The sequence below is a fragment of the Oryza sativa genome, chromosome 11 (assembly GCF_034140825.1).
Source record: "Oryza sativa Japonica Group chromosome 11, ASM3414082v1".
In the NCBI taxonomy this organism is placed as follows: Eukaryota; Viridiplantae; Streptophyta; class Magnoliopsida; order Poales; family Poaceae; genus Oryza; species Oryza sativa.
In genome coordinates, this window is record NC_089045.1 from 5,282,158 (window position 1) to 5,297,784 (window position 15,627).

The 15,627-nt window shown below is 45.3% G+C and overlaps 1 long non-coding RNA gene across 1 annotated transcript; it reads right to left on the reverse strand.

The window, feature by feature from the left end:
• Positions 1-9,807: 9,807 nt before the first annotated feature.
• Positions 9,808-14,165, reverse strand: LOC107279277 (uncharacterized). The gene is made up of 2 exons (XR_001541137.3): positions 13,849-14,165; positions 9,808-10,168 (listed from the first exon to the last, which is right to left on the reverse strand). It is a non-coding gene; the product is annotated as an uncharacterized lncRNA (long non-coding RNA).
• Positions 14,166-15,627: the final 1,462 nt, after the last annotated feature.

Below are 15,627 nucleotides of genomic sequence, written 5' to 3' on the forward strand. Positions count from 1 at the left end.
CACAGCGCTTGGAATACTAATTCGAGCCGCACATGCCCGCATCTGGTCTCCTCTTTTTCCGTTTTCTCTTCCTCCCTTTCCTTCCGATTTTTCAGGAGGAGACTACCGCCCGGACGTTTGATGGAGCGCAAAATATCGGACGCTACCCGAGTACTAAGTCAGCAAGCTAATCACATAACTGCTAAATGATGATACTACATGCATGCATTGATTAACCCATACTAGTAACCTTTGAGATGATTTATTTTTCAAACCATTTATCTGATTGTCATTCTGATTATACGGTTGTATTCATTATAATTAAATCTTTACAACAAGATCTCACAGGGTTATATTTTGATTGAAAAATTATATATGTTTCAATCGTTAAGATTTAATGTTTCGCGTGTTAAAAATAAATGTTTCATCTGTAATTTTATTATGTTGCACATTTTAAGTTTTTTATCCGATAGGTGTGGTTTTACTGTTGCACACGGGATCAATAAATATATTATGATGTTTCATTACTTATTTGTGAATGTTGCACATCATATTATTATGTTTCATCAAGTATATTGTATGCAACAGTTATAAAGAATCAGTGAAACGTAAGAAAATATCTACTAAAACATATAAATAATACTACGAGCAACATTTTGTTGCAACAGTAAACTTAAAATTTATTACAAAGTAAAATTCCATTTGAAATGTTTATTTCTCACACATGAAAAATTTAATTGCACCTGCTGAAACACACACATATATATAATTTTTTCATCAGAAATATAATCATATAAGATCTTATTACAATAATTTTGCTAGAACATGAAAAAACACCACATGCAACATTACAAATAACTATGTGAAACATAAACCAATATTTATTGAAACATTCCAACAACACCGTGTGCAACACTAAAAGGAGTCAGAAAAAAGTCATCGGAATACAATGATGCACTGGTGGAGAACCATCTTTCGTCGGTCAGGCTAATTCCATAATAGTCCCAGTTGCAACAAAAACCGGGACTAAAGATGATCTTTAGTCCCGGTTAAAAAGGGTAACGGGCATATTTGATCTTTAGTCCCGGTTGGTACACCAACCGGGACTAAAGATCATTTTTAGTCCCGGTTCAAATGCTGTCAGGGCCTGTCAGGCCCCCCCGGGATCTTTAGTCCCGGTTAATAACACCAACCGGGACTAAAGATCGTAACTTTAGTCCCGGTTAGTGTTACAAACCGGGACTAAAGATCCCGGCGATCTTTAGCCCCGGTTCATAACACCAACCGGGAGTAAAGTCCCACCCCTATATATATATATGTCTTCTTCCTCCTCCAGCCCGAGCAAGCTTCAAAATTTCTTGGAGAAAGAGGGGAGGTCATGCCAAAATTTCTAGTGAATTTATTGTGTTGATTATATACAAATCGGAGGTGCCTAAAAGGTTAGCAACTTCATCCTCCAATGTTTCTTTTTTCATATTACATTTGGAGCCATGTTTTGCACACCTTTTTGTCTCCAAAATTTTGTTGTTAGTTGATGAGAGAGAAAATTTGTGTGGAGAAGAAAGAATATATAGAAATTTAGTTTATTTGGTAAAGAAGGTTTTATAAAAAAGTTGAGAAGGAAAATATAGTGAAAGTTAATCTTGAATAATACAAAACAAAGTAAAATGAAAAATTAAAATAAGTACAACACATTAATATTAGTTTAAAACTTTATAAATAGTAAATATATAATTATTCGGTGTAATATTTCATAATATTCGTATAAATAATGATATGTCATTATTGTGTGACTGTTGAAAGAGTTTGTAATTATTTTATAATTATTGTATGACTGTCTTTATTATACGAATAATTATGTGTGCACGATTTTTTTTCATGTCATGTAGATGGATCGGCAATGTATGTACGCTGACCGCTGGTCCAAAGAGTTTATTGACGGCGTGCATTAATTTTTTAGAGTGGCCGAAGCTAACAGGCAAAAGGGTTTTATTTGTTGTCCATGCAATAAGTGTAAGAATCAGAAGGAGTATTCCGCATCCAGGACTATTCATTTCCACTTGTTTGAGTCGGGGTTCATGCCAAGCTAAAATTGTTGGACATCCCACAGAGAGCAAGGTGTTGAAATGGAAGAAGATGAAGTGGAAGACGACAATATTCCGGACTTTGCTCAATACGCTGGATTTGAAGGAAATCAAACGGGCGAGGAGGAAAGGGATGCTGATGGTAACAACGTTGCGGATGATCTTGGTCAGATGTTGCAAGACGCCAAGGAGGACTGCGAAAGTGAAAAGGGGGCCCATAAATTGGACAAGATGTTAGAGGACCATAGAACGTCGTTGTACCCAGGTTGCGAGCAGGGGCACAAAAAGTTGGATACCACTTTGGAGTTCTTGCAATGGAAGGCAAAAAATGGTGTTAGTGAGAAGGCATTTGGCGATTTATTGAAACTCGTCAAGAACATTCTTCCGGAGGGAAACAAGTTGCCCGAGACAACGTACGAGGCTAAGAAGATAGTGTGCCCTCTAGGACTGGAAGTTCAGAAGATTCACGCATGTCCGAATGATTGTATCCTATATCGCGGTGAGGAGTACGAGAACCTAGAAGCATGCCCTGTTTGCAAAGCGCTACGATACAAGATTAGACGAGATGATCCAGGAGAAGTTGACGGGCAGCTAACGAAGAAGAGAATTCCTGTTAAGGTGATGTGGTATTTCCCTATAATACCACGGCTAAGGCGTTTGTTCAGGAACAAGGGGAACGCTAGAATGATGCGGTGGCACGCTGAAGAGCGTCAACAGGACGGGATGCTGAGACACCCCGCCGATGGTTCGTAGTGGCGAAACATCGACAGAAAATTTAAAGACTTTGGAAAGGACGCACGAAACATACGGTTTGGTTTAAGTACGGATGGCATGAATCCTTTTGGAGAGATGAGCAGCGGCCATAGCACTTGGCCCGTTACGATGTGTATCTACAACCTCCCCCCGTGGCTATGCATGAAGAGGAAGTACATAATGATGCCGATTATAATTCAAGGCCCCAGGCAACCTAGTAACGACATCGATGTGTACCTAAGACCACTGGTCGAAGATCTTAAACTGTTGTGGAAGAAGGAAGGTATCCCCGTGTGGGATGAGGACAAACAAGAGGAGTTTAACCTACGAGCGTTGCTGTTCGTAACCATCAACGATTGGCCTGCACTTAGCAACCTATCCGAGCAGTCCAACAAGGGGTACAAGGCTTGCACTCACTGTATGGATGAAACAGAAAGTACATATCTTAAGCACTGTAGGAAGGTTGTGTACATGGGTCATCGTCGATTCCTTGCAGCAAACCACCCGGTACGGAAGAAAGGCAAGCACTTTGAACATAAGGCGGACCACCGTACGAAGCCCAAACATCGCAGCGGGAAAACAGTGTTTGCTATGGTTAAAGATCTTAAAGTAGTGTTTGGAAAGGGGCCTGGCAGCCAGCCTATAGAGAGCGAAGATGGTCACGCGGCGATGTGGAAAAAGAACTCTATATTTTGGGAGTTACCCTATTGGGAATTCTTGGACGTCCGCCACGCAATCGACGTGATGCACCTCACTAAGAATCTTTGCGTAAACCTTCTTGGCTTCCTAGGTGTATATGGAAAGTCGAAAGATACACTGGAAGCACGTAATGATCTGAAGCATATGGAACAACGCGGTGACCTTCACCCGGAACCAAAGGAGAAAGGAAGCCATTACTTGAGTCCAGCCAGCTACACTCTTAGCAAGGCAGAGAAGGAAAGTATGTTTGAATGCTTGGAGAGCATCAAGGTACCGTCTGGATACTCCACGAATATAAAGCGAATAATAAGCACGAAGGAGAAGAAGTTCACAAATCTAAAGTCTCATGACTGTCACGTGTTGATGACACAGCTGCTACCAGTTGTAATAAGGGGTATCCTCCCAGATAATGTCCGGGCAACAATAACAAAGCTATGTGCTTTCATGAACGCAATTTCGCAGAAGGTCATCGATCCTGATAGATTAGAAGCCCTGCAGAATGATGTGGTGCAATGTCTTGTCAGCTTTGAGTTGATATTTCCACCTTCATTTTTCAATATAATGACGCATCTGCTATGTCACCTTGTCAAAGAGATCGGTATTCTCGGTCCTGTGTACCTACACAACATGTTTCCTTTAGAGAGGTACATGGGCGTTCTGAAGAAGTATGTTTGTAACCGTGCTCGTCCAGAGGCAAGCATCGCCAAGGGGTATGGAACAGAGGAGGTCATTGAATTCTGCGTAGAATTTATCGAAGCCCTTCGCCCAATCAGGGTACCTGAATCACGCCATGAAGGGAGACTACGGGGAAAGGGGACTCTCGGAAGGAAAGCAATAATGACGGTAAACAACAATTTATTCCGTAAAGCCCATTTCACGGTTCTGCAACAATCTTCATTGGTGGCTCCCTACATCGAAGAGCACTTGGCTCTAGTTCGCGCCAAAAACATCGGTAAGTCCGATACATGGATTACAAGGCATCACATTGATACTTTCTCCACGTGGCTGCGACAACATCTCATGGGTAACGAGACGATTAACCAACAACTAGCCTTCCTGGCGAGGGGACCATCTGGCTCGATCGCGACATTCCAGGGATATGAAATCAATGGGTACACATTCTACACGAGGGCCCAAGACATGAAGAGCACGAACCAGAACAGTGCTGTTCGTATCGATGCCATCGGACACTATGGTACGACTGGCACGTATTACGGTGCCATCGAGGACATATGGGAACTTGACTACGGACCTCTCAAGGTCCCTCTGTTCCGGTGCCAATGGGTTAGGTTGACTGGTGGAGGCGTAACGATTGATGACAGTGGGATGACAACGGTTGACCTTAACAAGGTTGGATACTCGGACGAACCTTTTGTCCTTGTCAATGATGTAACCCAAGTTTTTTACGTCAAGGACATGTCTAGCAAAGGAAAAAAGGGCAAAGTGACTGACGAGCCGAAGCGCCACGTGGTTCTTCCGGGGAAAAGAAAAATCGTCGGAGTAGAGGACAAGACTGACGAGGATTACGATCAGTTTGATGGGCAACCCCCTTTCACGGCCGACCTAGTGCACCTCAAGAAGCAGCCAAGAATTTTGTACGCCACAGCGGTTGGGTTGTGAGGGACAACATGCCTGTCAGCACGGTGTACTGGCGCAGAACAAGGGCACGCGGGGATGATGACAGCTTTGTCCCGGACTCAGAGAAAGAGATGTTGTGGACCACAATGCTCGAGACGTTCACGCTACCCGCGGGTACGGAAAACTTAGTGAAACAGTGGACTCTGAAGAAAATGGCAGAACAGTTCCAGAGCTTCAAGGGAGATCTCTACAAGAAATACATCCTGAAGGGACTAACACCGAACTTCGACGTATTCCCAAAGCTAAGGGATCATTGGGACGAGTTCGTTGCTTACAAGACAGGGCAACAAGGGCAAGCGATGATGGCTAGAAACAAAGAAAATGCCGCCAAGAAGAAGTACCATCACCACTTGGGGTCAGGCGGATATAGCGTCGCGAAGCCGAAGTGGGAGGAGATGGAGGCTAGCTTGCTTGAGAGGGGTATCGAACCGGCCACCGCTAATTGGCCGGATCGATCGAAGTTCTGGTACTATGCTCACGGTGGAACGCTTAACCCAGTTGATGGCTCCCTTGTCTTCAGCGATCAGATACACGAGGCTGCCAGTCGACTAACGGACGTAGTGGTAGCCTCTTCTCAGGGCACATTCCGACCCGACAGAGAGAAGGATGAGCTGTCACTTGCCCTACAGACTCCCGAGCATCCAGGACGAACACGAGGGAAAGGCGTGATTCCCTGGAAGATTGGATTTAAGGAGGACATCCACACGTACAGGAGTCGGATGAGGAGCAAGAGAGATACCGAGGCGAAGATTGCAGATCTTGAGTACAGGGTATCGAGCTACGAGCTCAGCATGCAAGAGGAGGTGGCAAGGAAGGTGGATGAATGTATGGCCGCACATCGGTCCCAGGATCCCCAGCCGTACATTCATCCTGCAATGGTTAGCCCATCAGGCAATTGTAGCAGCTGCGCCTCAACGGGGCAGGTCGGATCACAGAGCATGGACGCCATGCAAACCCAGGACGAAACCTCCTGCCCCGTTGATGAGATCACGCAGCGGACACCATGTGAGCTGCATATTCCCTTCAAGAACTTATCAATCAAGGTATGCTCGTAGTTTGATGATTTTTGACTTGTACATTCCACAAGTTGCTGCTTAGGTTGATTACTAATAGATAACCTCTCATCACGTGAAGGTGGCGTCGGGAATGGCCATCCCAACGGACCCTTCCGGGACTTACCACTGCAGGCCGATTCCAGCAGGATACTCGAGGGTCGAAGTTGAGCTGGTGGAAGCCGCGTACAAGGACCTCGAGTTGGACTACCCAGGAGGGGACGGTGAGACGCATCTACGAGACACAAGCCACGCCATCATACTATGGCGCAAGCGGTACATCATCCTTCCTGGGCGACAAGCGGCATTTCGTGCACCATCTCCTCCGGCTCCGCCATCTCCTCCTGCACCATCTCCTCCGGCTCCTCCGCCACCTCCTGCTGCACCATCTCCTTCGGCTCCTCCGCCACCTCCTGCTGCACCATCTCCTCTGGCTCCTCCGCCTCCTCCGCCTCCACCGTGTCCGCCTGCACCTCCCAAGACAAGGTCTCGCCAAGCTCCACCGCCTGCCCGCACAAGGGCAACAAAGAAGGCGAAAGTTGACGCCACCAAAAACAAGGAGCCACCGTACGATTGCAGTCAAGAGGAGCTCGATGCTTATGTGGCAGGAGAGGTGAAGAGGCAACTCAAGCCTCGGAGTCCTAAAAAGAAGATACCTATTGACCCGAGCATGAAGACCTTCTTCAAGGGAATGTCCAAAACAAACAAGGAGGCGTTAAAGATATCGGACTATGATCGAACACTTCAAAGAGCCTATCACAAGAAGTCCAAACCAGTCCCTCAGCTTGGAGAACAACCAAACCAAGAGGTCGAGCCGTTGGTGACCGGCGAAGATTTTGGCATAACGGATTTCATTGCAGACACCGGTCTATCTGTGGATCAGTTGGTTGGAGCCGCACCAATCCCGAAGGCGGAAGTGGCATACAAGTTTGAACTCGGTAAACCGCTTGTCAAACCTGAACAGCTGGAGTCCCTACCGACACAGATGTACAAATTCCATGAACGGTACATGGAAATGAGCGCCAACGGTAGAGAGATGTTCGGGGCGAGGATTAGAAACCCCGACTTCTTGCAAGGAGACGATGTTCTCTGGATCCATTTCAAGGATCTCTTCGATCTGTACCAGTTGGACGCCCTCGACGTCTCTCTCTTGAGCGCATGGATTTTGTGAGTATCTTTGAGTTCGATTTGTTTCGTTCAATAATTAGCTCCTGGCATATATGTAAGCAATAATACTTTCCTTTCATCGTTGCAGAATGGAGATTCAAAGGGCCCGACGGCGGAGGGTCTACGATACTGGGTTCATCGACCCTCGGAAAATCAACTCCGAAATGGTTGACAAGTACGAGAAAGACACAGAGGACAATCTCGTCCATCTCCTAACGCAGCAGCATTTCAAGACGTACATATTACTGCCGTACAACACAGAGTGAGTTTTTATTGTCGTTGACAAAAATTTCATTCCCATACATATAGCATGTACATTTTCGATCATATATATCTCATCTCACGCATATTCCAGATTCCACCGGGTCCTGTTATTCTTCGACTTGGATGCATGCAGAGTCACTGTGTACGACTCAATGAATAAAGAGGAGAAGATTTTTGACAACGTCTTCAAACTGATAGACAGGTAATATAATGCCATCTATTCCAAAGTCGCGGGGAATCTATTGCTATTATGTTGATCTCAGATAATAATTAATTAATCATTGCTTGCAACTGCATATGTAGGGCTTGGGATCGGTTCCGTCAGTTGGTCCGCGGGACTTGGAAAGAAAAACTTGGACGGAGGTTTCATTTTCCAGTGAGTACATGCATGATCCAAAATTATATTGAATTGAATCTCTAATTACAGTTAATATAAAGAGTATATTAAATCTCTCTTCGTTTCTCGTGTAGTGTGCAAAGCAGGAATATGGAACTAACTTATGCGGCTACTACGTATGCGAGTATGCCCACTGCCTATCAAACCAAATATGCACAACACGAGAGCTCGATGTACGTATACATAAACCATTCAAAAGTTCATTGCGTATCGATTTGTTAAGTTGTTTATTAATTTCATATATTGATACGTCATTATTTTCAGAATGATAGCGTATTCACATGAGGGATAATCTCCCACACAAGGATTTTATCACGGCTGTTCAAGAACAACTGATGGGATTCATCAACGGAGAAGCCCTTATCCCGACGGTGAATTCTACTACGACGGATCAACAATACATAACGTCGGTCCTTCCTCTTCTGACATAACGCCGGCGTCGAAGTCGAAGTCGTAGTATAGCTATAGCTACCGAGCAAAATGAATTGTACTATATATGCATGTATATATATATATTTATATATGTACACATTTGCTTTTGTGTTAATATATATTTTGGTAACATATATATATATATATATATAGCACATAAAATGTTAAGTAGCTTTAACTAAACATATGTGTGTGTATATAATATATGATTTATACATACACATATATATATATATATGACTATATATGTATTGTAACATATGTATGTGTGTGTGTGTGTATATATATATATATATATATATATATATATATATATATATATATATATATATATATATATATATATATATATATAATCAACCATGCAGCAAACAGGGCCATGCAAAAAAAAAAGGTCAGATCACCAACCGGGACTAAAGATCGATCTTTAGTCCCGATTATTTCACCCGGGAGGGACTACAAACGGTTTCTCCACCAGTGATGGGAGATCTTGTTTTAAAGATTTAATTATAACGAATCCAACTACATACTTTATTCATAGTTTGGATAAATAGTTCGAAAAAAAATTGAATTCTCAACCATTATAAACAGTTGTATGTACGGATACACCTACACTAACTATGTGAACGTTCGATTTCTTCCTTCCGCCCGGACGGCTGACGTGAAGCATTTTCCGATTTTTCCTCCCCACCCCTTCTGATCAAACCAACCAGATCAGCTACCGTTCGTTACACCAAGTAACAGAATTACTGCTTTCGGTTTTGCTGCTCCGCACATCCCTCTCACTCCTTGTTGGCCATAAGACCTAACTAAAACTGTAAAAGGATTACTACTAACCGCCTCTCCTGCGTCTCAGTAGGCCTAAGTAAAAGAATTATACACAGTAAAAAATTCGTTACACCGAGTAACAAAATTACTGCTTTGAGTTTTCCTGCTCCGCACATCCCTCTCACTCATTGCTGGTCATAAGACCTAGGTAAAAGGATAACTACTAACTGCCTCTCCTGCGTCTCAGTAGGCCTTAAGTAAAAGAATTATACATGGTAAAAAAAAAAGCGTTTGACATTTGTATCAGTCCTTCCAGTAGTAATTTTTTTATTTATCAGGTATAACTTTAGGTTAGTAACTTTTTTATTAACATGTATTTTGTGATCAATAATACATTTATTTCCATATATCTAATGAAATGTTAGTAAAACAATTTTCTATTGTCCTAATACCGGATAAAAATCTTTTTACTCTACATAGTATCGCATTGAATCATACAAATCTCTGTATGGAGAAAAAAAAATACACATCTAACAAAAGGAAAAACAGGTATGCGTCTCACAAGCACGGCAACAGCAAGACAACAGAAAAACATTTTAGTATTTTACCCTTCATTCCAGCAATCATGTTACAGAATAAAACAATTACTCGAATACTCACTCTGAATAACTTGTGACATTAACTTCCAAAGGAATAAAATAGTTACAATGAAAAAGAATGCAGCAAGGCACCACGTCCGACAGCTTCTCGACTTGCTGCCGGACGATGTCGGTCGGCCTGAGAGGCGTGCAGGCAGCAGCTGGGACGCTAGCTCCGACGAGCACTTCACTACCAGCGGTGATACAAAGGCGTGTTCTACCTCGTTCTTCAGTGCATGTCGTCCAGCCCGCTCGCGAGACTTCGAGCCTATTTGGTTGGTGTCTTCTCCTTCATACCTAAGAAAATTATAAGCCTGAGTGGCATATTCAAGGATGTAATATATGTTGCCTGGTTAGGCAGTCTGAGCCCGTGCTTGTTTGGTTGTCACTGGTTCCTAAGGAAAAAAAATCCATCATATGTTTGATCATTATTCTGGCTACAACCAATTTTTTTCTGAAACAATTATTACATTGTGCTGTCGAGTAGTAAAACGATTATTCTGGCTATGCTAAGTATTACATTCCTGAGAAAAAATAATCATTTTACTGATCATTGTGATAAGTATTAATATCCGACACAATTTTTTTTGCATGTAATTGCATCTCGTACAACCAAATTAATCTAGCACAATGAATCCCTACACAAATCAATCATATACAGAAGGAATGAAAATTAAGGTAATCTAAAAATACGGGGGGAAAGGAAAAAGAAAGCAAAGAATGAGCCGATAGTTCACCCGTATTGCAAATCGATCTGCTTACTCACCAATGGGTGGGAGAAATCCTTGGCTGGCGACACGGCAGCGACGCTGCTTTGTGTAGCCACCAAGATCCAGCAAGGAAATCATCAAGAAGGAAAAAAAGAAGAGAAAAGAACAGGAGCAAAGGGATCCCCAGATCCATGTCACATCCATCAAAGAATGGAAAAAAAAGGGGAAAAGAACCGGAGTAAAGAGAAGTAAATAAAAAACCATGCATCCATCACCCTTGCCGAAATGCGGTCGTCACTACCGACTCTCCTCCACGGCCTCCGCGATGACCTCCTCCCTCCTCGGAGTCGGAGGGCACCACCAAACACTGGCCTGAACCTACAGCGTGCCATCCCTGCCCGATCTGACCGCACGTGCATCGAATCCGTCCTGCAAAACACCCATGCACCCTCCTTTTTTTTTTTGCGAGGCACCCATGCACCCTCCTTGCTTCACCGGCTGGCGATGACGGTGACGAAACAACCCCTCATCAGTGCAATGCCGTTGTGCGGCGGAGTGGAGAGGGAGGTTGGTAGATCCATAAAAAAATGGGAACAAAACTGACTGGGATGATGGATGGTATATATGGATAGAATAAAATCGAGTAGTAAAACGATTATTCCAGTAGGGTGGGGGAGGGGATGGGATGGGAGGGGCGGAGTAAAACTATTATCCTGGTTAGGTGGGGGATGGGAGGGGAGGGGCGGAGGACGTGGGTGTGGTGTGGGTCAGGACGTGCACTACGTGGACTCGTAGAGGCGCTCGAAGTAACTAGGAGCACAGTGCGCTCCTAGTAGTAGTACTACTTTTTATGAATTAATATTCCTTTATGGAATTATTTTACAAATGAATGGGAACTAATATTTTATTTACTAAGAACCACTTTGTGAAACTAAGATTCTTAAAGAACTAATTTAAAAGCCTTTTCTCAAAATGTCTAGTTTGTCCCCCTTGTGGGTCCAGCCCAGCCCAAGAGCCTCAAACCATTAGTCTCCAAAAGTCTAGAGGTCGTCCTTCCTCTTTTTCAGTTCCTCTTGCTCCCCCTATCGGCCCAACTAGATAGTGTTAATGTCAAAATTTGGTAAACCCCGAAGTCGTCATTGGCCTAGAGTCAGTATCAGCTTCAGAGTCCTGGAATCGGCTGATGGGAACTGTTACTTGCCAGGAGTCGGATTCTTAGTGTATTAGGTTAAAGAAATTAATCGATTAATCAATTCGGTTATTTTGAATCTGATCACGCCAAAGATATCTGATAGTGCAAAGAATTTTATATGAATGATATCGGAAGAGTTTGAAGGTTCATGAAGTAAGTGGCCCTTTTGCATATTTTTAGTTTTCTATACATAAAATTATTAAAGAACCATGAACGTTCTGATTCATAGGAACGAAAATAAGTGGACCTTTGATTCATATGATTGGTAAAGGATTTCCATAGGATTCAACTTCTTATAGATTGTTTCATACGTGTCCCTTTGATTCATAGGAAAGAAAGAAAACTTTCCATAGGATTATATATTCCTATAATTCACATTTAGTAGGAAAAATAGCAAGAGGTGTGATTTTTTTTTGAATTTTTCTTTGTTTTTCCCATGACACTATCAAATGACTCGTGTGTAACTTTCATGTGTTTGTTGATTCATGTAAATTTTGAGAAGCATACAACTTCAATTCATGTGTTTTTCTTATCTTGTGAATCAAAGGGTCTATTGATCCCAGATTCCCAGTGCTATATTTCAGCTAAAATTTTTTTCTGTAACGAATAATGGAATAAGTTAAAGAGATAGGTCCAGAAACTAACATATGTTTGTAACTTTTATTTTATTTTTGTATATTTCTTTCTACGATTCACCGGTTGTGTTTTGCTTTGGCATGTAGTTTCGAAGCTAACATGAGTGGCGGAGCTTTGGAATGTGTTTGTTGATTCCTGTAGACTCATGTTAACTCATCTAATGAATTAATGATTTATGTTTTGGAATCATCTTTTTTTAGCTATCATTTACTGTAGAAATTTCATCATCAATTTATTCAACAATATTAAAATTTAGGGATTTGCTATACACATCTGCCTGCATTTTTTTTTGGGCAATTGTGTTCTTAGCCCTAATTTACAATTGTGATTTTACTCTTCTTTTTCAAACTATGTGATTTTGCCCTCATTTTTTGAAACTAAATGGTTTGTCTGCCCCTACTTTAGATATCTATTAGGTGGAACTAGATTAAATGGGTTGAACAGAATAAAAAATGACTTACAAAATGCTCCCGATCCCCTTTCCAACCTCCCTCCCTCCTAATCCCTAACCCTAGCTAGCGACGGTGGTGCACGCGGGCGAGCGAGAGGCGAGAGCGAGGAGCGCACAGCGTGGGACTGGCCAGCACGCGGTCATCGCGGAGCAGCACGGGGTGAAGTAGGCTGGGCCAGCGCAAGATGGTGATGTCAGGCTGAGCTAACGCATCTAGCGTGGTGGTCACTGGGCTCGTCGGCATGATCAGCCTCGGCCATAGGTGGAACCTCGACTGGTCACAACCCGCTGCAAAGTAGATGAGTACACACGTACTGCTGCATATATGTACTCCCTCCGTCCCAAAATGTACAGATTCGTACTCCTAGGATGGGTCTCATCCTATCCTGAGTTGCTACATTTTGGGATGGAGGAAGTAGCTAGCTAGGCTCGCCTACGGCATGATGGTGACAAGGAGGCAGTGGTGAATCCAGGACTGAAATAGAGGATAGGCTCAACGTCGAAGAACTAAAGTTAATTTATGGGGATGTGTTGATTTCTTAAACATAAAACAATAGAAACAAAACACAGGATCCTTTTGGACACTAATTTGTCGAATTCCGTTGAAATGAGCTTGAAACCTTACCATCTTATGTCTTCCAAACAAAAATATGGTCAGGTGCTCTATTTGGAGCATTCAATAAATATGCCATCCTTACTTCATCTCTTATGTCAGGAGAAAAAATATTAGGCATTCTTTATGCGGGATCAGCAAAAATTTCATTACGATCAAATTGTACTTGAGGCTTCTTTGGTTGATTTGTGCTCTCATCACTTGGAATTGGATGGGTACTAGTTAAATTGATTTGCTTGCATAATTTAACAACGTTTTTTTCTTCTCCATTGCAAACCTAAGAATAAATCAAAACTATGAATCATGAAGCTCAAATCTTGTAAATCCCATCATCTAGCTGCTGCTGTTGAAAACAGAGATGAGGTGAGGACTCACCGCTAGCGGCTTGACGCTTGCTCTGCTAGCTGCTGCTGCTTGCCCCCGCTGCGACGCTCCCTGATGCCCTTTGATGGATGGATGACCTGATAGCCAGATCTGCTAGCTGCTTGCCCCTCACTGCCTGCTGCTCGCCCCTCGTCGCCCGGTGCGCCGCTACGGCGCTGCGCCGCCGCCTGTCTCTGCCTGCCCGTGCACAGCCTCTGCCTGCGCCATGCTGCTCGCTGTCGCCGCCGGCCCGCCGTCGCCGGTCACGCCGCTAGACGCTAGGGTTGGTGGCTTTGTAGCGGCTTGCGTGATTGAGGAAGCGAGAGATCGAGGGAATCAGCGAGCTGGAGTAGATGGGCTATCCATGAAGTGACGAAGTCAACTGGGCCACAATTGGGCCTAATATTTTTGTGCGTGCGTACCGCTTCGCTGGCCTTCTTTCTCGACGCCAAGCGCTGCCGCTGTTCATCTTCTTCCCCAGCGAACGCCGCCATGATTTCTCCCGATGGTTTGTAAGATGATTTATCTAGTTAAAAAAATTTCGCAAAAATTGGAGGGTAGGCTAGAGCCTGATGGAGCCTACCTGCTAGAATCGCCACTGCAAGGAGGAGAAAAACACGAAAGAGATGAACATTTGAGTATTATTATTGTTTTCTACTTCCCCTTCTTCTTTGTCACTCCAACTTTGGTTTTTCATAGGAAAAAGTATGAATTACACCCCCGAACTATCGTGGTCGTCCGAATTACCCTCCTGAATCACAAAACCGGACATTCTTCACCCCCAACTATGCAAACCGGACGAATTACCCCCCCCCATCGGTTCAATCCACGGTGGTTTTGGTCTACGTGGCGTACGCGTGGCAGTCCAGTCAGCATTGTATTTATAAAAAAAATTACGGGACCCACGTGTCATACTCTTCCTCCCTCTCTTATCTCTCTGTATGCCTCACTTTTCCTCTCTCTCTCACGGGTGGGTCGGCGGCGGCAGGCAAACACGGGCGTCGGGCGAGGAGCTGAGGCCGGCGACGGGCGGGGGCGGAGGCGGTAGCGGGCGACGGGTGGGCGCGAGGCTGGCGACGGGCGGAGGCGGCGGGCGGCGGTCGAGGAGCCGAGGCCGGCGACGGGCGGTGGCGGAGAAGGCAGCGGGCAGCGGGTGGGCGCGAGGCTGGCGACGGGCGGGGGCGGAGGGGGCGGCGGGCGGCGGTCGAGGAGCCAAGGCCAGCGATGGGCGGTGGCGGAGAAGGCAGCGGGCGGTGGGTGGGCGCGAGGCTGACGACGGGCAGGGGCGGCGGTCGAGGAGCCGAGGTCGCTCGAGCGCCGGCGGGCGGCGAGGAGCCGAGGCCGAAGGTGGCTGCGTGCGGCGGGCGCGGCTCGAGCGACCTCCTTCTTGCTGCCCTCACGCGTGCGCGCGTGCAAGGGGCTTGGAGAGCGCGCCGCTAGCCCACTCGCGGCGGCGGCGGAGGAGAGGCAGCGGTGACGCGAGGAGCCGCGGCCCCCGTGGGCCACCGTAGACCCCTCGCGCCAGCGGCCACCGCGTGCCTACGACGAGGAGGAGGAGCCCGCCGCCCACCGCGCGTCCCCGCTCGCCTGGTCGGCCTCCGCCTCCGTCGCCGGCCACCGTCGTCCTCGGGCCCCCTCCGCCACCCGCAACTGACTCCGCCCCCGCGCGCCGCCGTCCTCACCTCACTTCTGCCATGCTCCTCTGCCGCCTCCGCCTCCGCGCCGACGTCCACGCCGTCCGTGCCGTCCTCGCCGACCGCCCGTCCTCGCGCCGTCCTCGCCGACCGCCCG